The sequence below is a fragment of the Oncorhynchus mykiss genome, chromosome 8 (assembly GCF_057628025.1).
Source record: "Oncorhynchus mykiss isolate SJ-2025 chromosome 8, ASM5762802v1, whole genome shotgun sequence".
NCBI lineage: Eukaryota > Metazoa > Chordata > Actinopteri > Salmoniformes > Salmonidae > Oncorhynchus > Oncorhynchus mykiss.
In genome coordinates this window covers 33942397-33964542 of record NC_143029.1, presented here as the reverse complement: position 1 = coordinate 33964542, position 22146 = coordinate 33942397, and positions in this window count along the sequence as shown.

Here is a 22146-nt window from a genome sequence, read left to right as displayed (position 1 = left end):
TTTTCCAATAGGACAGTGCATCTGACTTTGACATGAGCGTAATCCGGTTCAGAGACAATACTAACCAACACCAGAGAGCACTGTCCCTGACCCAGACCTGGATTCTGTCTCTGGTTTGGGAGAGGACCAGGGAGCAACAGCCATGGACGAGGAGGACCTCCAGCCCTGTAGTGGAGACCCAGATAACCCCCTCTCCCCTTGCTGAACACATTTTGTCTGCCCAATCCAGTATCCATTATGACTCTCTCACAACATGGCCCTCAAAGCACCATAGGGGAGATTGGAATCAGTGTATCAGGAGTACTATGATTCCCATGGGGTCTGAGTAAAGGTACTTGTTAAATCTCAATCTACACTCTGCTAACAAGGACGTGTGGATCTGGACGGAGAAGGCCGCCGAGGAGCAGACGTACAGCGAGCTCTGTGGACGAGGACAACTTCTCCCAGAGAAAGGGGTCTACACACTGTCTCAGACGAGGAGGACGCACACGTATAGCTACGTTCTGGCCCTGAACAAGGAAGCTCTATGGAGTAATATCAGGGTTAGAGCCGACAGCGAGCGGCTTGGAGTCAAACCCTCTGGTCGGTATTAGATCTGAATGTAACAGAGGTGATCGACAGTGAAGCTGAATGTTGAGCCACAGCGTATGGAGATGTTTCAAGGAATAAGTGAGTGGAGAAGAGACCTTTTGGTGACAAACAGCAGGAAACACAGTCCCTGAGCAACAGGAAATAGATGGACGACAGAGAGATGGCAGAGGTTGGAGAGAGTGGTTATGGAGGAAGAGGTGAGTGCCGAAGGAGGGGAAAGAAGAGGATACAGCTTTGAGGGAGGAGGGTGACTTTGGCGAGGAGGAAGGAAAGGAGGAGCAAGGAAACAGTGAAGAGTAGGAAGAAAAAAGTGGAGTGAAGAGGATGATTATCTCAGGGAAGAAATTGTACAGGACAGTGGCAAGTTGCATGACTGTGTAAAATGAGTGTAGAAGAGGAGGAAAATAAAGAACTTAGAGGGGGTAGAGAAGAGCTCTGAAGAGGTGGGATATGAATCGGAAGGGGAGCTTTTGAAGGAGGCTGGACAGGGCAGTAACAAGGAGCAGCGGGAGGGAAAGCACACAGTCCCTAAGCAGGAGAGGCTAATGTCACAAAAGAAAGAAGAAATGGCTAGACATAGGATGGCAGAGGTTGGAGGAAGATGTGAATGCAGAGGATGGCTTTGGAGAATAGGTGGAGAAAGGAGAGGTTGTGAAGGAAGATTATTTTTTATTTCACCTGGCAAGTCCGGTAAGAACAAATTCTTATTTACAATGACTGCCTACCCCGGACCCGGATGACGCTGGGCCAATTGTGCGCTGCCCTATGAGACTCCCAATCACGGCCGGATGTCATTCAGCCTGGATTTGAACCAGGTACTGTAGTGACGCCTCTTGCACTGAGATGCGGTGCCTTAGACCGCTGCGCCACTCGGGAGGCTGCTGCGCTGTGAAGTTGAGAAGGATATGGAGGTTACAGAGGGAGCCCATCTCAGGGAGGGCACACAAGAAGACAGTGCTGAGGATTGGGACACATCCTTCTCATCGACATAGTGACTTCACTCTTCCAGAAAAATGGATTCCTGCAAACAGTGGCAATTCCCAGGCATCAGGGTATGTTCATTCATACAGTGAATATTCTCTACTCTGAACATTACACCAACACTGCAATTGTCTCAAGGAATTGCCTTCAGTTAACTCGAGGTAAATTCAATGTTCTGGTTGTCTCCAGGTTTCAATCATTTATGTTTGCTGTTTCTCTCTGGTCTTTCAGTGATTGTGTTATTTCTAGGAATGTGGCGCCCCCTTGTGGTGTGATGTCAGAGCTGGCGCTGCTGGTTCTGTGGATTCTTCTTTACCGTCTCTTCATCCTCACCATCTGACCTTTTGTTCTACAGATACCTCAGACCCAATTAAATCATGGTTACACTTGTGAATATCATTTTGACAAAGTTACCCGTTTAAGGTGCATGCCTATGAACTCAACAAATTGAGAGAGCTGTCAGTTCAGGACCTAATTTAGGGATTCAGGATGTCTGGGTTGTCTTTCTCTAATCCAGACCTCTTAATAAAATGAGTTCAACAAAGCAACCGCGGTCCGACCGAACTAAGTTAATTACACTAGTGTATTCTTAGCCACAAGATGGCAACATAAGGCCAGGTAAGTAGTGTCTCTCAGATTAGTTCCAGTGCAGGATAGGCCTGGTAACAAACTGACTGCCAGGTAGTTAATTAGCATGGGTATCATTGTGAGTTCAAGCAAGCAGTGATTAATCAGCACATTGACATTTCAACAGACGTACTAGTATTAACAAGCTTCGTCAGAAGCTGCCAACATTCAAACAATGAGCTGAACATTGGGGGTTAATTAAAAAGACAACTTTGATCATATATGATGTGTAATTTTGATTATTACATTACTTTTGTATCTTCTGTGAACATAAGCATGCCTTGAATGTGTGTATGTATGTGTGTGTGTATATATATATATATTTTTTTATTTTTAAATAATGGGTATACGCTCCATTGTCCACAGTCAAAATACAGTAAGTGGTTAATGACAGATGTTGTTCATACTTTGGATAAACACGTTTATTTGGCTGGGAGTTTGTATGAAGTCAGTGCAGCAGAGGGTCGACCACTAAAGGGAATGTTACATAAAACAAAGTTTAAAAAAAAGTTTCTCAGCTCATCTCTGTGTGTGAACAGCAAACACACTGCAGGCAGCGATGAGAAGGGGCCATCTGGGGACTGAGTGTCTCTCTGCTACCCACTCGCCATGTGTTAATGTTAAGTGTTAATAATGAACAGCGTAACATGGCTTACGGTGCTATCTGGGCTCTTAGGCATACTATTCAGTGCCTTGGCAGCACTGCTAGAGAACCCTCCCAGAGGAATGCCAGGGGAGGAGAGGAGGGCCAGTGCCCCCAGCAGCAGCAACTGGACACAATGCTGCCCTACCATGACCTTGCCAGCAGCCGGCTGGGCCACAGCCTCCTCCTTTCCCCCCTGGGCCTGGTCTTGGCCCTGGGTCTTCTCTCCAGGGTCTCTGGACTCGAGCTGCTCACAACCTTGGGGTTGGGACACGCGACCGAGGAGCGGGGAGAGGCTATGTTGCCTGCCCTCACACCACTGGAGGAACGTGGGTGGGGTGGGTGGGGCTCAGCTGACGGTGTGGATTGGCCTGCACGTGGACAGGAAGCCAAAGCCAGACTACCAGAAGTTACTCAAGAATCTTATTGCCCCAACCCCAGAAGGCCATGGCCAGCGTAAACAACAACACGGCACTGGAGACGCTGGTCAGAGACCTGAAGCTCAGTCACGATGGCTCGGACAAACTCATTCTGATGAACCTTATACATTTTAAAAGGTACAATGTTCCCTTTTTAGAAAAATATATAATTACTAGTTCTCTGATGCAAATGAAAGGAATATATTTGTTTAACTCAGTAGTTAATTATTCTCTTTGTCAAATTAGTTCTGAGCACAGTAAATGATGTAATCTTTATCTTTAGTGTAGACCAGTTGTTCCCAACCTTTTTTGGTTACCGTACCACCAACTGAATTTTTCTCTGCCCAGAGTACCCCTGAAGTACCCTCTTGTGCATTTTACCAGTAACCTTATGGACTCACGAGTTTTCAAGTATCCACTGTGGATAGGCCCATGTACCCCCAGGGGTCCGAGTACACCTGGTTGGGATCCACTGGTGTGGCCTACAGTATATGACATAAACCTATCAAGATATTATGAAAGTACTATGTTTGTAATTGAATGACAGGGTAGGAAAGTGTCGTCTACAGTGCATTTGATATTTGCAAACCCCTACAGGTAAGTGGGAGCATCCATTCGACGGGCGTCACACCGTCAACGGCGTTTCCACATGAACGGGTCGCCGCGTGTGGAAGTTCCCAGGATGTTCCATGAAGTCTGAGGAAGCTGTATGATACTAACTCTTCCACCACAGCGCTGTGGCTACCCTACTCCTCGTTCCTCCCCTGACCCCCTCCACCAGACCTCCCCCTGGCTGGCCTCCCTCCTGCTGCCCAAGGGAGAGTTTCAGCTCCCGGAGGAGTGTCTCTCTGCAGCCAGGATGGACTTTTGGCTCCAACCTGAATCCTGGGTACACTGGCCTCGACTCTCCTCAAAGGAGGGAGCAAGTGGGTGTATGTTTGTTCGAGTGTGTGGGTGAATGGGTGTCTGTGTCTGTGTGGACAGGTGGATGGATTTGTGTATATGTTTCTGCGTGTGTGAATGTGCACGTGCATATGTGAATGCGTGGGTTTGAATTGTGGGTGTGTGTTGGTTGGTGGGTGTATATTGATTGATGGTGTGCTGTGTTGAGGACCTTTTCTACAGACCCACTCTTGTCACGAGGTGCGTGTCGTTTAGCAGAATGATGAATTGTGCTGAGCTGATCCCGAGTCAGCAATAATTACTTATTTCTGCTTCAGTAAGCGTCAAGTCGCCTACCACATGGGCTCATGCAATAACAAGACAGCTTTCTAAACACAATCCATTAACACATTGATTGGTATTTTTACACAGGCAGTCATAAATCCACTTCCCAAAGTTCCTCAAGAAGAAACGCTGCAGTTTGTGACGTCTACTGAAAGCGTCTGGGGTATCAGCCGACTTCTCTGGGGTGTCTTTAAAGAATACCCTGAAACTCATTCAGGTAGGAGGATAACTGGAAAGCGTGACAATACATAAAGATCGTTATAGTTGGAAAAACCATAGCTTATTTGCTATTTAATCAGGATAAGGAATTCTTACAACCAACAAAGTTCTACTTAGTACAAGTGTATCAGAAAGTATTTGGGGCAGAGATGAGACTTCCCCTCAGTTTGTATATGTATTTATTTATGCCAAGGCAGCAGCTACTCTTCCTAGGGTCCAGCAAAATTAAGGCATTTATACTATTTCTGAAACATTACAATACATTTACAGATTTCACAACACACTGTGTGCCCTCATGCCCCTACTTCACCACTACCACATATCTACAATACAAAATCCATGTGTGTGTGTGTAGTGTGTATGTTATCGTGTGTGTATGCATGTGTCTGTGCCCATGTTTGTGTTGACCTCTTGCACCAAATCTTCTCAACACATCTCTCTCTCCTCCCCCCTCTCTCTGTGGGCTCTAGAGGTGGATGAGACTGAGTCAGAGGGGGAGGGGAGTTTGGACATCGCCCTGGACTTCTCTGTCCCTTCCTGTATTTCTTTCGACAGACCATTTATGCTTCGAGTGTATGATGAGCTCACAGGGACAATCATGGCCCCGACAGAAATATAACATCCTCAGTCTTTTCCTTTTGTTGTCACTCATACCACTGTTTGTGTCCCTTTGGTGATCATAAGATGAGGAATTGTTTTCAGATCATGGAAAATTGTATTTTTTCTTTTTAATATGTACCCTGTGATATAAACTTGGGAAATGTTGCATCGGAAATGGTATTTGTGGACTGTCTGTGCCTTTGAAATGGATACTTTGAAGCGTATGTTTTGATCATTAAAATCGGATTCAGAAACCACCTGCTTGTTTGCATTTTGCAGATTTCCATAATGACGGGATGAAGGGCATTTGTTAAAGAAAACTGGTAAGAATGTACTTGTTCTGCTCTAGTTTCGGTTTTGCTTTAATATTTGAGATAAAACACTTTCTTCTGTTAATAAACTAGTTTCATGTTCAATACAGGTTAGGGCTGATTTTTATTACATTACAACTTCAATTAGGATGAAAGAACACTGTACAAACTAAATCCTCAGTCAATATCAGATTCAATCATTTCATTGATTGACAATCATTTCAATGACAGAGACAGCATAGCATTGAACGTCATCCTGTCCTTAGGCAACAAGTTTAGAATTAAAAAAAGGTGCTATATACACAGTGCACAAAACATTAAGAACACCTGCCCTTTCCATGACAGACTGACCAGGTGAATCCGGGCGAAAGCTTTGATCCCTTACTGAAGACACTTGTTAAATCCACTTCAGGTTCCTGTGGAACGCTTTCGACAGCTTGTAGAGTCCGTGCCGCGATGGACTGAGGTAGTTCTGAGGACGGGGGCCAAAAGTTTTGAGAATGACACAAATATTAATTTCCACAAAGTTTGCTACTTCAATGTCCTTAAATATTTTTGTCAGGTGTTACTATGGAATACTGAAGTATAATTACAAACATTTCATACGTGTCAAAGGATTTTATTGACAATTACATGAAGTTGATGCAAAGAGTCAATATTTGCAGTGTTGACCCTTATTTTTGAAGACCTCTTCAATACACCCTGGCATGCTGTCAATTAACTTCTGGGCCACATCCTGACTGATGGCAGCCCATTCTTGCATAATCAATGCTTTGAGTTTGTCAGAATTTGTGGGTTTTTGTTTGTCCACCCGCCTCTTGAGGATTGACCACAAGTTCTCAATGGGATTAAGGTCTGGGGAGTTTTCTGGCCATGGACCCAAAATATAAATGTTTTGTTCCCCGAGCCACTTAGTTATCACTTTTGCCTTATGGAAAGGTGCTCCATTATGCTGGAAAAGGCATTGTTCGTCACCAAACTGTTCCTGGACGGTTGGGTGAAGTTGCTCTCGGAGGATGTGTTGGTACCATTCTTTATTCATGGCTGTGTTCTTAGGCAAAATTGTGAGTGAGCCCACTCCCTTGGCTGAGAAGCAACCCCACGCATGAATGTTCTCAGGATGCTTTACTGTTGGCACGACACAGGACTGATGGTAGCGCTCACCTTGTCTTTTCCGGACAAGCTTTTTTCCGGAACCCCCAAACAATCGGAAAGGGGATTCATCAGAGAAAATGACTTTACCCCAGTCCTCAGCAGTCCAATCCCTGTACCTTTTGCAGAATATCAGTCTGTCCCTGATGTTTTTCCTGGAGAGAAGTGGCTTCTTTGCTTCCCTTCTTGACACCAGGCCATCCTCCAAAAGTCTTCACCTCACTGTGCGTACAGATGCACTCACACCTGCCTGCTGCCATTCCTGAGCAAGCTCTGTACTGATGATGCCCTGATCCCGCAGCTGAATTAACTTTAGGAGACGGTCCTGGAGCTTGCTGGACTTTCTTGGGCACCCTGAATCTTTCTTCACAACAATTGAACCGCTCTCCTTGAAGTTCTTGATGATCCGATAAATGGTTGATTTAGGTGCAATCTTACTGTCAGCAATATCCTTGCCTGTGAAGCCGTTTTTGTGCAAAGCAATGATGACGGCACATGTTTCCTTGCAGGTAACCATGGTTGGCAGAGGATGAACATGATTCCAAGCACCACCCTCCTTTAAAAGCTTCTAGTCTGTTATTCGAACTCAGTCAGCATGACAGAGTGATCTCCAGCCGTGTCCTCGTCAACACTCACACCTGTGTTAACGAGAGAATCACTGACATGATGTCAGCTGGTCCTGTTGTGGTAGGGCTGAAATGCAGTGGAAATGTTTTTTTTTGGAATCCAGTTCATTTGCATGGCAGAGGGACTTTGCAGTTAATTGCAATTAATCTGATCACTCTTCATAACATTCTGGAGTATATGCAAATAAACATCATACAAACTGAGGCAGCAGACTTTGTGAAAATTTATATTTGTGTCATTCTCAAAACTTTTTGCCACGATTGTATAACCTAAAAGGGTTCTTCTGTTGTCCCTGTAGGACCCTTTGAAGAACCTTGATTGGTTCCATGTAGAACCCTTTCTACAGAGGGTTCTACATGGAACCCAAATTTGTTCTACCCCAAACAAAAAAAATATTCTACCTGGAACATAATAGGGTTTTCCTATGGGGATAGGCGAAGAACCCTTTTGGAACCCTTTTTTCAAAGAGTGTACATTACAAGATGGAGTTCAGTTTTAGAATCAAACATTTCACGAAGACACACACAGAGACAAAGCTCCGAGTTAGAATGAGATTCCATTTTTCCATGCTGGAGTCCCACAGCTTACATTGTGACATTTCAAACTCGGGGAGATGAAAATGATGAAGAGAATAGAGCAAGATGAATCAGACAGCAGATCCCTCATGAGTGGCAGGAATATGTTGGCTCAATAATCTGTTCCCAGCTTTCAACAGTAACAGATCACCATGGTGGTTCCAATATGGAGTTTAGTTGTACAGCTACAGGTCTACCGGGGTGGAATGCCATAAAACATTGTGGAGATTGTAAAGTATTTATGGTAGTTCTGCTTTCTGAAATGACAGGACTACAAACAAAGAACGACCTACAATAATTAAGTAATTCTGATTTTTTTTTGTGTCATGCAGGGAAAGAATGACAGACTTCTTGATGTTGCACCTCTTCATTTGTTTTGAGTTATTTTGAAAAGGCACCAAGAATACCGGAACATCCTTAAAACCCTGCAGTGCTTTTCTCAAGAGGGCTGAGCCATGTTGCATCATGATGTAAGCTAGTCAGCCTGGCCAGATGAATATCCTGTTCAGCCAGGTCAGTGAGTGGGTCTGGTAAATAATTGATTAAATGTGATTGGCTGATCCTCTCAGGACCATAAATTGACAGAGTTCCTGCCAAACTGTCTCTGGCAAAGAGGACATTGAAGGTAAGCACTGTTTTGAAAGTCTTTGATTATATCATAGTTTAGTTATGATAGTTAGCATTACCTAGTTATAATAGGCATTAAGTGCTTCATCTGTGAGAATGAGTAGGTGTTTGCAAAGTGAAATGGTAATACAAGTGTATCTAATTCTATGCCCAGGAAATGTTCCTATGTTGTTCCTATGTTGTTCCTAAAATGAACACATGCAGTACTGTGTATCTTATCAGTGCTGAGTTCCTTCACTCTTTTAGCCATGCCATGAGGTTTGTTAGTTGTTAAACAGGGTTTCAAAATGACTGAGATGATAAAATACCCAAATTGTACACATTGTATATTGTATGTATTGGAATTATTTGTGGACAGGTGCTAGAGTATGGTAACGCTTTACTCAAAGGGCCACTTTTCATTACCTCCAGCGCAATACCGGTGTTCATATATGTGAAATCAGCGCATTTCTAAGTTTAGTTGAATTTTTTTTAAGTTACAATGTTTTACCCAATGACATCATCAAAAGTTGAAACATTTTAAAAACAGTGATCTTCAAAAACTGAGATTCGTGGTGATGTGGGAACCAAGAAAATAACATCCCTCTGACCAGGAACTCGTTGCAGGTTTTTGAAAATCCGTTTTTTAATCCTTTAATCCTACCCTGTGATGCCACAGAAGCATTTTTAGGACCTTTCTTGTCTTTTTAACCACAGATAAGTAGAAACGCACCGTTTTCACATATGTAGAAATATGGTGCTAGAGATAATGAATATAGGATTGAGTAGTGGCAGAATTGCCCTTTAAAGTACATTACATGACCAAAAGTATGTGGACACCTGCTCATCGAACATCTCATTCCAAAATCATGGGCATTAATATGGAGTTGGTCCCCCCTTTGCTGCTATAACAGCCTCCACTCTTCTGGGAAGGCTTTCCACTAGATGTTTGCTGCAGAGACTTGCTTCCATTCCGCCATAAGAGCATTGGTGAGGTTGGGCGATAAGGCCTGGCTCGCAGTTGGTGTTCCAATACATCCCAAAGGTGTTCGATGGAGTTGAGGTCAGGGCTCTGTGCAGGTCAGTCAAGTTCTTCCACACCGATCTCGACAAACCTTTTCTGTATGGACCTCGCTTTGTGCATGGGGCATTGTCATGCTGAAACAGGAACGTGCCTTCCCCAAACTGTTGCAACAAAGTTGGAAGCACAGAATCGTCTAGAATGTCATTGTGTTGTCATGACGTTGCCCTATGACCCCCCCCCCCCCCCCCCCCCCCCCCCCCATAAATACCTTTCCCCCTTCTCTCTCCACTCTACAGAATGGACTCTTGGAAAGCCCTTTGTCACCACAGAGAAAGTATGGTAACATCAAAAGGTTGGGGAATGAAACAATATTTCCCTTTCTCAACCAGTTTTTTTTCTCAACCAGAATTTTGACTAGACCAGCCAGAATACAGCACGAGCTGATTATGGCAACTTGGTATGAACTTTGAACTATTATTCACTAAAGAAGAAGTTATATATCCTAGACGTCGAGTTATCAGCTGCAGCTGTAAATGTACGTGGTCTTGGAAAGGACATACAATCTCCTAAGAACGACAGGGTACTTCAACGTAACCGTTCTACAACATTACGACCAGAAAGAGTCTTCAAAGGTGATCTCTGCTGGGCAAACCAGTCTTCCATCTTCGATCCATCAATCGAAGCGCAGCTCCGAGTAATAATATATCTTGCATTTTCCTTTACGAATGGGCGGTTATTAGAATACATAAGATGATGTATTTACGGTAGCATAGCTTCTCAAGGTCCGACAGAGACCCAATTCCTTTGTCCCTCAGTCTTCCTGCTCTTTCATTCAAACCCAACTCCCTTCCTTTGTGTAACCAGCCATGATATCGAGTTAGTCCAATAGGTGCTTTCCTTGACACGATTAGTAATATATGTATGATCTATCCTGTGTATATACAGTTGAAGTCGGAAGTTTACATACACCTTAGCCAAATACATTTAAACTCAGTTTTTCACAATTCCTGACATTTAATCCAAATAAAAATTCCCTGTCTCAGTTAGGACCACCACTTTATTTTATGTCAAAATGTGAAATTTTATGTGAAATGTGAAATTTCAGAATAATAGTAGAGAGAATTATTTATTTCAGCTTTTATTTATTTCATCACATTCCCAGTGGGTCAAACGTTTACATACACTCAATTAGTATTTGGTAGCCTTGCCTTTAAATAGTTTATCTTGGGTCAAACGTTTTGGGTAGCCTTCCACAAGCTTCCCACAATAAGTTGGGTGAATTTTGGCCCATTCCTCCTGACAGAGCTGGTGTAACTGAGTCAGGTTTGTAGGCCTCCTTGCCCGCACAAGCTTTTTCAGTTCTGCCCACAAATTTTCTATGGGATTGAGGTCAGGGCTTTGCGATGGCCACTCTAATACCTTGACTTTGTTGTCCTTAACATCTGCTAACCATGTGTATGTGACCAATATTATTGTATTTTATTTGACCAAGATTGGCCTGAATGCAAAGCGTCACGTCTGGAGGAAACCTGGCACCATCTCTACGGTGAAGCATGGTGGTGATAGCGTCCTGTTGTGGGGTTGTTTTTCAGCGGCAGGGAGTGGGAGACTGGTCAGGATCGAGGGACAGATGAAGGTTCACCTTCCAACTAGACAACGACCCTATGCACACAGTCAAGACAACGCAGGAGTGGCTTCGGGACAAGTCTCTGAATGTCCTTGAGTGGACCAGGCAGAGGCCGGACTTGAACCCGATCTAACATCTCTGGAAAGACCAGAAAATTGCTGTGCAGCGACGCTCCCCATCCAACCTAACAGAGACTGAGAGGATTTGCAGAGAAGAATGGGAGAAACTCCCCGAATACAGGTGTGCCAAGATTGTAGTGTCATACCCAAGAAGACTCGAGGCTGTACTCGCTGCCAAAGGTGCTTCAACAAAGTACTGAGTAAAGGGTCTGAATACTTATGTAATTGTGATATTTCAGTTTTGTATCTTTTGGAAATTTGCAAAAATGTATAAAAACCTGTTTTTGTCATTATGGGGCATTGATGAGAGAGGCTGTAACGTAACAAAATGTGGAAAAGGCAAGGGGTCTCGATACTTTCTGAATGCACTGTAGTTATTTAAAAATAAAACATCTTACGTTTAATTTCCACAATTCACTAATAAAATGCATAATAATGTAGGCAGTTCATGCAAAGGATTGTTACCTAAAACCAGGATTGTTACCTATAACCAGGACTGCCATTGCAAAAACTAAATTTTGGGCAAGCAGTTATTATTTTAGTAAACATTTATTGTGATTCACCTTATATTGTCCCTAACATCATTAAACCATAGCAACAAATATGTGATGCACACACTCATACACACTTGACCCCTTTCGCCCACAAACAACCACAAGCTCAGATGTTCAACAGTTGTTCCATCCCCGAGCCCAACTCAAGAAAGGACTTGATGTGTGAATGCATGTACAGTTGCAGATGTTTCAGAAGGCATGCAAAATTGAGCAAAAATTTTCAAAAATTGGGAGATTTGATTAACCAATGTCAAGTCCTTGCTGATGGAGATCAGATACACCCCCTTCCTAAAGTGGTGATCCTAACTGACCTAAGACAGGGACATTTTTACCAGGACTAAATGTCAGCAATTGTAAAAAAAACTGAGTTGAAATGTATTTTGCTAAGGTGTATGTAACCTTCCCACTTCAAATGTATGTCTTGTGTCTGAGCCTTTGAATTGTGACTCCACTGTGTCCCTATACCGACATTTCGCTTGTTTGTTTGCCTTATGGAAGGAATAACTGCACTGTTTATATTCGGCCTTATTCCCAGTCCTCTTTCCATGGTTAAATGTGGTGGTTCGCGCCTTCAGTTTTGCGCGAATGCCGCCATCCATCCATGGTTTTTGGTTAGGGTAAGTTTTAATAGTCAGAGTGGGTACATCATTTCCAATGCACTTCCTCATAAACTCACTCACCAAGTCAGCATATAGATCAATGTTATTCTCTGAGGCTGCCCGGAACATTTCCCAGTCCGCGTGATCAAAACAATCTTGAAGCATTGATTCCGATTGGTCAGACCAGCAATGAATTGTTATTGTCACATGTCCATCCTTTTTGAGTTTCTGCCTATAGGACAGTAGAAGCAAGATGGACTCGTGGTTGGATTTGCTGAAGGGAGGACGAGGGAGGGCCTTGTATGCAGTGGTCCAGTGTATTGCCTGCGCGAGTGCTGCAATCAATACGCTAATAGAATTTAGGTAGCCTTGATCTCAAATTTGCTTTGTTAAAATCCCCAGCTACAATAAATGCAGCCTCAGGATATATGGTTTCCAGTTTACAGTGAAGTTCCTTGAAGGCCGTTGTGGTATCTGCTTGAGGGGGTATATACACAGCTGTGACGATAACTGATTCTCTTGTGAGATAATATGGTCAGGAATGTGATTGTAAGCAATTCTAGGTCCGGTGAACAGAAGGACTTGAGGTCCTGTATGTTGTTATGGTTACACCATGAGTCGTTAATCATGAAGCATACACCCCCGCCCTTCTTCTTCCCAGAAATATGTTTATTTCTGTCGGCGCGAAGCATTAAGAAACTCGGTGGCTGTGCTGACTCCGACAACTTATCCCGAGAGGGCCATGTTTCTGTGAAACACCAGACTCAACTTCAACAGTTAATAGGCGACTCTGGGATACTGGCCTTCTAGGCAGAGTTGCAAAGAAATAGCCATATCTCAGACTGGCCAATAAAAATAAAAGATTAAGATGGGCAAAATAACACAGACACTGGACAGAGGAATTCTGCCTAGAAGGCCAGCATCCCGGAGCCGCCTCTTCACTGTTGACGTTGAGACTGGTGTTTTGCGGGTACTATTTAATGAAGCTGCCAGTTGAGGACTTGTGAGGAATCTGTTTCTCAAACTAGGCACTCTAATGTCCTGTTGCTCAGTTGTGAACCAGAGCCTCCCACTCCTCTTTCTATTCTGGTTAGAGACAGTTTGCGCTGTTCTGTGAAGGTAGTAGGACACAGCATTGTACGAGATCTTCAGTGTCATGGCAATTTCTCGCATGGAATAGCCTTCATTTCTCAGAACAACAATAGACTGACAAGTTTCTGAAGAAAGTCCTTTGTTTCTGGCCATTTTGAGGCTGTAATCGAACCCACAAATGCTCATTCTCCAGATACTCAACTAGTCTAAAGAAGGCCAGTTTTATTGCTTCACCACAACAGTTTTCAGCTGTGCTAACATAATTGCAAAAGGGTTTCTAATGATCAATTAGCCTTTTAAAATTATAAACTTGGATTAGCTGATACAGCGTGCCATTGGAACACAGGAGTGATGGTTGCTGATAATGGGCCTCTGTACGCCCAGGTAGATATTCCATTTAAAAAATCTGCTGTTTCCAGCTACAATAGTCATTTACAACATTAACAATGTCTACACCGTATTTCTGATCAATTTGATGTTATTTTAATGGACAAAAAATGTTATTTTCTTTCAAAAACAAGGACATTTCTAAGTGACTCCAAAATTTTGAACGGTAGTGTATGTATATGTTTTTACAAAAAAAGATATGGGGGATTGGAAATGATGCAGACAATTACATTGATGGAAACTACAATCTTTCTGCAATATTAAAGCTGATCTACCCCCCCAAAAAAAATATTTCCCTTCACTGGAACTAAGTGGCCTAGCACAAACCATGAAAAACAGCCCCAGACCACTATTCCTCCTCCACAAAACTTTACAGTTGGCATTCAGTCAGGTAGCGTTCTCCTGGCATCCGCCAAACCCAGATTTGTCCGTCGTACTGCCATAGGTGAAGCGTGATTCATCACTCCAGAAAATATATTTCCACTAGTCCAGAATCCAATGGGTGTCCAGGTATATAAAATGCGGGCTATATCTTGTTGTGCGATAGCAACCGTGTTGCTCTGCGTATCTTGGGCCGCGCCCCTCAATGGGGACCACGCCGTCACACAGAAGACCACAACCTCCACCATGCTACCATGGAGTGGATGCAATTTTACTGATGGCTCCTCTTAACTGAGATCATCTCAGCATAATTTGGCAAAGAAGACATAGTTCTAAGATAGCCCTATTTTGCCGTTCTCAAGAAAAGTATTATATAAAGTGAAAAAGTGATAAAATAAACTACGGTCGAGAACTCTTAAAGGGGGGGGGGGGGGGGGCGCATCTCAATGGGGTGTCTAATCTACCCATGCTTCTCAGACCAGATCATAAAGCATCCACCATTTTGACCACACAAAAAAACTGCTTTGCACATTAGCTTCTTCAAACCCACTCGGCGTCTCAACCCCAACCCCAGTCATCTCTTATCTGCTCCTCCATATATTGCATCTTAAAAGAGATCAAAGGGCGTGATATGCACAAAGCCAGGCAAGGAGATGGATTGTGTGAAATGGCCATCTATAATGCATAGTAAGGACAGGAGCTCATCACATCAAGCCTGTAGTTTTAATCTGCGGTTCATGCATGGTTGCGTAAGAACTACCTCGTATTACTGCTGGATCAGAGAGACTGGAGAAACAGAAACAGATCAGAATTGTGAAGAGAGAGAGAGAGGGAAAAAACGGTAAAGAAGAAAGTTGCCTGCAGAGAACTTTGACCTCTATGTACCGTCTTCTTCTTGAAGGCCCCAGCAGTCATTTGAACATCTAAAAGATAGAGATATTATGGTGGGGGCCCACATTGAATTAATGATAACTCGCTCTAGTCTACCTGAAAGTTTGTTTAATATAAGCCTATTATGGTTATTTTATTCCATCAATTGTTTTCTGCCTGAGCTTTTTTGTTTGATGTTTTCTTCAGTGTGTGTATCACAGATCAGCTCAGCTGTTGACCACATCACTAAATCTATGCTTTGAAGTTTTACCGTCCTACCATTATGTCTCTAACCTGTTTTTACGTAGCATTTTAATCCGTTTTATTTGTGTAATTATCTTTTTAGTCAAACGTTCTTTTTTTTTCTTTTTCAAAGTTTACACAGACAACAAAACAAAGTGCAACATACAGACAGCGTACAGGGAATAAAGTAATACAGTCAGAAATATGACCAAGGAGCAGTCATTAAATAAAAGGACAGCAGTATAGGTTACATGGCCTTCAGAAAGTATTCACACCCCTTGACTTTTTCCACATTTTGTTGTGTTACAGCCTGAATTTATAATGGATTACATTCATATTTTGTGTCACTGGCCTACACACAATACCCCATAACGCCAAGGTGGAATTATGCTTTTCCAAATGTTTCCAAATAATGACTCAGGAGTGTGAATACTTGTGTAAATGAAATATTTCAGTATTTCATTTTCAATACATTTGCAAAAATGTCTAAAAACACGTTTTCACTTTATCGTTATGGAGTATTGTGTGTAGATGGGTGATATTATTTTGAATTCAGGCTGTAACACAACAAAATGTGGAATAAGTTAAGGGGTATGAATACTTTCTGAAGGCACTGTATATGGAGCATTTGTGAGAGGCTTTCTACATATTTCCAGAACTTTTCAGTCCTCTGGCGTAAGTCAAAAGTTCATTTTTCTAGTGGTAGAGTAGCAGAAGCCTGAGAAAGCCAAATCCTCACAGATGGTATTTCAGGTGTGAACTACAAATAATATTTTTTGGGGGGGTGTGTGTGTGTGTGGGGGGGGGGGGGGCTAAATTACACAGACATTCCAAGTCAGGATCAAATGCAATGTTTTTTATGCGTTTTAGAAAGCACTCCATGTCAGAGTTCCCAGAGAGCACTGTTTTAAATTATGCTTAAATTATGTTAAATGTTTTAAATCAGGGATGGGCAACTCCAGTCCTCGGGGGCCTGAGTGGTGTAGCACTTTTGCCCCAGATCCTGCTGACACACCTGACTCCAATAATCAACTAATCATGATATTCAGTTTAGAATGCAATTGGTTTAATCAGCTGTGTTTGCTTGGGATGGGGGAAAAATATGACACCAGTCAGGCCCGCGAGGACTGGAGTTGCCCATCCCTGTTTTAAATGATAGACATGTTCTGCATTTAATGGGCCTGATTAGGTGATGTTATCAAAAACAGGACCGATTCAGAGATTTGTCAGACACATCACGATGACTAGGTGTGATGAGATTGTTCTTCAAATGAGTCATTTCTGGACATAAATCAAGCCTTTCTGTAGATGTTGTTGAAGTGAATGGGGTGGTTACAAGGCATTAGATTTCCGAGAGGGAGATTTTCAGAAGTGATTTTAGTCTATGTCGGCCTCAGTGGCAGCCTGTGCCGTTTAAGATGAGGGAGGACGGCATTTACAAGAAAATGAGCATTGGCTTATTTCTATTACAGCATATTGGATGACTGGCATTCATATTCCATTCACCGAGTTCAATATAACATCGACAGGTTTAGGCTACTACATGACACTCAAATTTTGCCTATACCCATCATTGCTACAACCTAGTCTATGAATGAAAGTTTACAACGTAGGTGCACAGGTCTACAGAAACATTTGAGTAATCAAGGTGACAGACAGTGGCACATTCAATACCGCATTGGACACTCTTACCTGCATCTAGCTGATCTAAGCTGTAATCTTTAGTCCAACAGTTGCAAACAAGAGTTTCTACTGGGTTCATAAAAGTTAGCACACACACACACACACACACACACACACACACACACACACACACACACACACACACACACACACACACACACACACATCGCTGTTCCTCATCCAGATGGCAGTGTTGTGTCTTCTGTTGACTGCACCCCACTCCTCTCTGTGTTCAGTTACTGTAAATCTCCATCCATGTGAGTTGACAATATTAGAGCCAAATGAAGCCCCATCCACCTAATATATCAGGCTAGCTATTTTAAACACGTACGTCTTGAATTAGTTGACCGTTTGAAAGGTCATGGAATTGTTCTTTCTCATCATCTCCCATTGTGTCACTTTCACCACCCAGTCAGGTAAAACACATTAGAAAGTCTTCTCTGGAGAAAGCTAGAAAGCTACCGCTAAATAACTCTCCTCTTCAGTGGTATTGGCATTGCAATCAGGTCCATTGGCCCTTGAGCCCTGAAGAGGGATGTGGAATATTTAAATGAAACAGAATGGTTTCTGATTACCTGTGCTGAGCGCTGTGCATAGACAGGAGAAATCAGATATTTGCAGAGTAGATGGTAGAAATGATATACGCAGCTATCTCTGTATCATATATAATTCTATAGGTATACAGTATGTAGTTACAGCGGGGATCAACTGCGTTGGTATGTTATAAAAGCAACAAAGCAGAAAACATAACGTAAGTGACGTGCAGATGACTGACTGAAAGAGAAACCAAGAATATGAAAAATGAACTACATAACTGAAGCGCAATGCTGACATGAACACATAAAAAAACCTTTCATGTTAGATTCGGCTCAGCAGGCAGCAAATGTCAAAACACAACAGTGTGTCACATTCTTGATATCCCTCTTGGCACTGTGTGTACTGTGATAAATCGTTTGCCCCAGGGTAGTCGTTCTCCTTCTGGCTATGTAGAGTAGTACGTAGCTTAGCATCCTCTGAATGGGAAAGTGGGAAAGTATCAATAGGATATTATTCGATTTGGCGCTGGTGGTACACTGCTGTGGGCGACAAGTACAACACCGGAGGAAGAATGACAGGGGTATATTATTGTCATGGCATCCAGCACTGTCACAATGATGTCATATTCCAAATGACCTTCTCCTCCTTCCTTTTAGAAATGTAACACTCTAAATCTGTTACTAGAGGGGCTCTGTTGCTTCAAGTCATGCCCTCGTTTACATGTCGGTCATTTAGCAGACACTCTTATCCAGAGCGACTTTACAGGATCAATTAGGATTAAGTGCCTTCCTCAAGGGCACAGACGGATTTTCCATCTAGTCAGCTTGAGGATTCGAACCAGTGACCTTTCGGTTACTGGTCCAACACTCTTAACCACTAGGTTACCTGCCACCTCTCATTAACCTATTGACGTCAACAGGTTGAGATCTCTTGGTGTAATGACTAAAGTGTTGGGTTGACCGACACTGGGACCTGGGTTCGAGTCCCAGTCGGGCCCCGGATTTGCCTCCCTATTCCACTCAGCAACATGGTTTTCTACCTGTGTAGTTACATTGCAACTAGTCTAATTACTCTAGTAGCAATGTTTTTACACAATAATTTTGTATTTGCATAGTTGGAGTCTATAACTAATATGAGGAAGAGTAAATCTGCTGATGTTATTCTAAGAAGCATCTCTGTGTAGATGTGTTGTTAATCAGGTTGAGGCGACGCTATGACCCCAAAATAAATCTGTTTGCTGTCGATGCTGCTGTTGACAAAAGGGATTAGACATAATCTGTTTGGACAGACACACCATTGTGTTACAGAATAGACTGCCTCACTCCCTTGGAAACATACAAAAATGATTTGACCCAGGTTCCTGGTTCCTCTTCCTATAAGACAGTGATGGCGTTCGTCCTCATATTTCTCCCATCAATTTATATCCCTCAAAAAGTCAAACTACTAACCACAATTTCCAATATACGGTACAGTTGATTCCTTGCACCTCGGTCTACGGTTTGTGACAGTTTGATAATCTATCATCTATCATTGTTGAGGAAACCACCGGGCTGTGTGCTGGTAAGACCTCTGGACATATCTACAGTAACATTATAGAAAAAACAGTTACCATACATTTACAAGTCCAGCAACTGTCAACCCAACACTTTGATCCCAACCTCTTGACGCGGTCGCTAGGTGTTGTGTGTAACAATATTAAAACATAACAACAGGTCCCAGTGCTGAAAATCTGGTTATTGGACATGAGTGAATAAGTGAATCAATTGTTTGATTCAAAATCCCATTTTAACATTATTAGATACAGTATACAGAAGATGAAGACGATAGGTATACTTGAGACCAACTAAAGCAGGTATGATATACAAAGACTATGACATGACAAATGGGATTACCTAGCTTGTTCCTGTGGGTTAAAGTGGACTATAATCAAGATTAATTCTTGGTCCCATCACACTAAGACTATTGAGGAAGACTGTGCTGTGTCTTCAGAGAGTGGATCAATGCATCATCTATTATGTCTCCTACTAATGAGATGAATCCTCTACAGATCACTATGTTGCCAAATGGACATCAAGTGTGTTTCCGGATAGGCTACTGTCACAAAGCATTGATTACTTACTGATGAATTTGTGCATGCTGGGCCTGGGCCTATATCTACAATCAACAGTACACAATTGATTTCTCTAATTATTGTACAATTTACTACTACTGTAGTTCTACTACTACTACAACTACTATTGTTACTACTACTACTATTACTATGACTACTATTGCTACTAAACTCAGCAAATAAAAGAAACATCCTGTCACTTTCTGACCTTTATTTCCTTTGTTTTGTCTTTATTTAGTATGGTCAGGGCGTGAGTTGGGGTGGGCAGTCTATGTTTGTTTTTCTATGTTTGGTTTCTGTTTTTCGGCCTGGTATGGTTCTCAATCAGAGGCAGGTGTCGTTAGTTGTCTCTGATTGAGAATCATACTTAGGTAGCCTGGGTTTCACTGTTGGTTTGTGGGTGTTTGTTTCCGTGTGAGTGTTTGTCGCCACACGGTACTGTTTCGGTTTTCGTTTTCATCACATCGTTTATTGTGTTGTATTTCAGTGTTCAGTTTGTTTTTAATAAATCGTCATGAACACTTACCACGCTGCATCTTGATCCGATCCTTACTCCTCTTCAGACGAAGAGGAAATCTGCCGTTACACATCCCTTTTTCAGGAGCCTGTCTTTCAAAGATAATTCGTAAAAATCCAAATAAAATCCAAATAACACAGATCATCAGACCTTCATTGCAAAGGGTGTAAACGCTGTTTCCCATGCTGGTTCAATGAACCATAAACAATTCCTTAACATGCACCTGTGGAACGGTCATTAAGACACTAACCGCTTACAGACGGTAGGCAATTAAGGTCACAGTTATGAAAACTTAGGACGCTAAAGAGGCCTTTCTACTGACTCTGAAAAACACCAAAGAAAGATGCCCAGGGTCCCTGCCCATCTGCGTGAATGTGCCTTAGGCATGCTGCAAGGAGGCATGAGGACTGCAGATGTGGCCAGGGCAATAAATTGAAATGTCCATACTGTGAGACGCCTAAGACAGCGCTACATGGAGACAGGACGGACAGATGATTGCAGTGGCAGACCAAGTGTAACACCTGCACAGGATCGGTACATCTGAACATCACACCTGCGGACAGGTACAGGATGGTAAAACAACTGCCTGAGTTACACCAGGAACGCACAATCCCTCCATCGGTGCTCAGACTGTCCGCAATAGGCTGAGAGAGGCTGGACTGAGGGCTTCTAGGCCTGTTGTAAGGCAGGTCCTCACGAAACATCACCGGCAACAATGTCGCCTATGGGCACAAACCCACCATCGCTGGAACAGACACGACTGACAAAAAGTGCTCTTCACTGACGAGTCACGGTTTTGTCTCACCAGGGGTGATGGTCGGATTTGCGTTTATCGTCAAAGGAATGAGCGTTACACTTCGACGATAAACGAGAATCCGATCATCACCTCTGGTGAGACACAAACCGCAACACGTCAGTGTTGTCTGGTGAGGACCTGTACTCTGGAGCGGGATTGATTTGGAGGTGGAGGGTCCGTCATTGTCTGGGGCGGTGTGTCACAGCATCATCGAACTGAGCTTGTTGTCATTGCAGGCAATCTTAACGCTGTGCGTTACAGGGAGGACATCCTCAAGCATGACAATGCCACCAGCCATACTGCTCGTTCTGTGCGTGATTTCCTGCAAGACAGGAATGTCAGTGTTCTGCCATGGCCAGTGAAGTGCCCGGATCTCACTCCCATTGAGCACGTCTGGGACCTGTTGGATTGGAGGGTGAGGGCTAGGGCCATTACCCCCATAAATGTCTGGGAACTTGCAGGTGCCTTGGTGGAAGAGTGGGGTAACATCTCACAGCAAAAACTGGCAAATCCGGTGCAGTCCATGAGGAGGAGATGCACTACAGTACTTAATGCAGCTGGTGGCCACACCAGATACTGACTGTTACTTTGACCCGCCCCCCTTTGTTCAGGGACACATTATTCCATTTCTGTTAGTCACATGTCTGTGGAACTTGTTCAGTTTATGTCTCAGTTGTTGAATCTTATGTTTATACAAATATTTACACATGTTAAATTTGCTGAGAATAAACGCAGTTGACAGTGAGAGGATGTTTCTTCTTCTTTCTGAGTTTACTACTACAACAGTTTCTACTAATGTAAGTGGTGTATATGAGCATTGTGCGGCCTCTAATCGATACCTGGGTTTTTGTGCTGCAGGCCGTCAGGCACTCTGCACCGCATGGCTCTCTCTCTCTCTCTCATAATACATTGCAACTAGGGTCCACTAAATTCTTTATGACATGCTAAGAATTGTCCTCCATCTGTAAATATCACTCCATAAATCAGTAATTTAGTTGCAGCCCCATTTTTTCGTCAATGGAGAGCAAT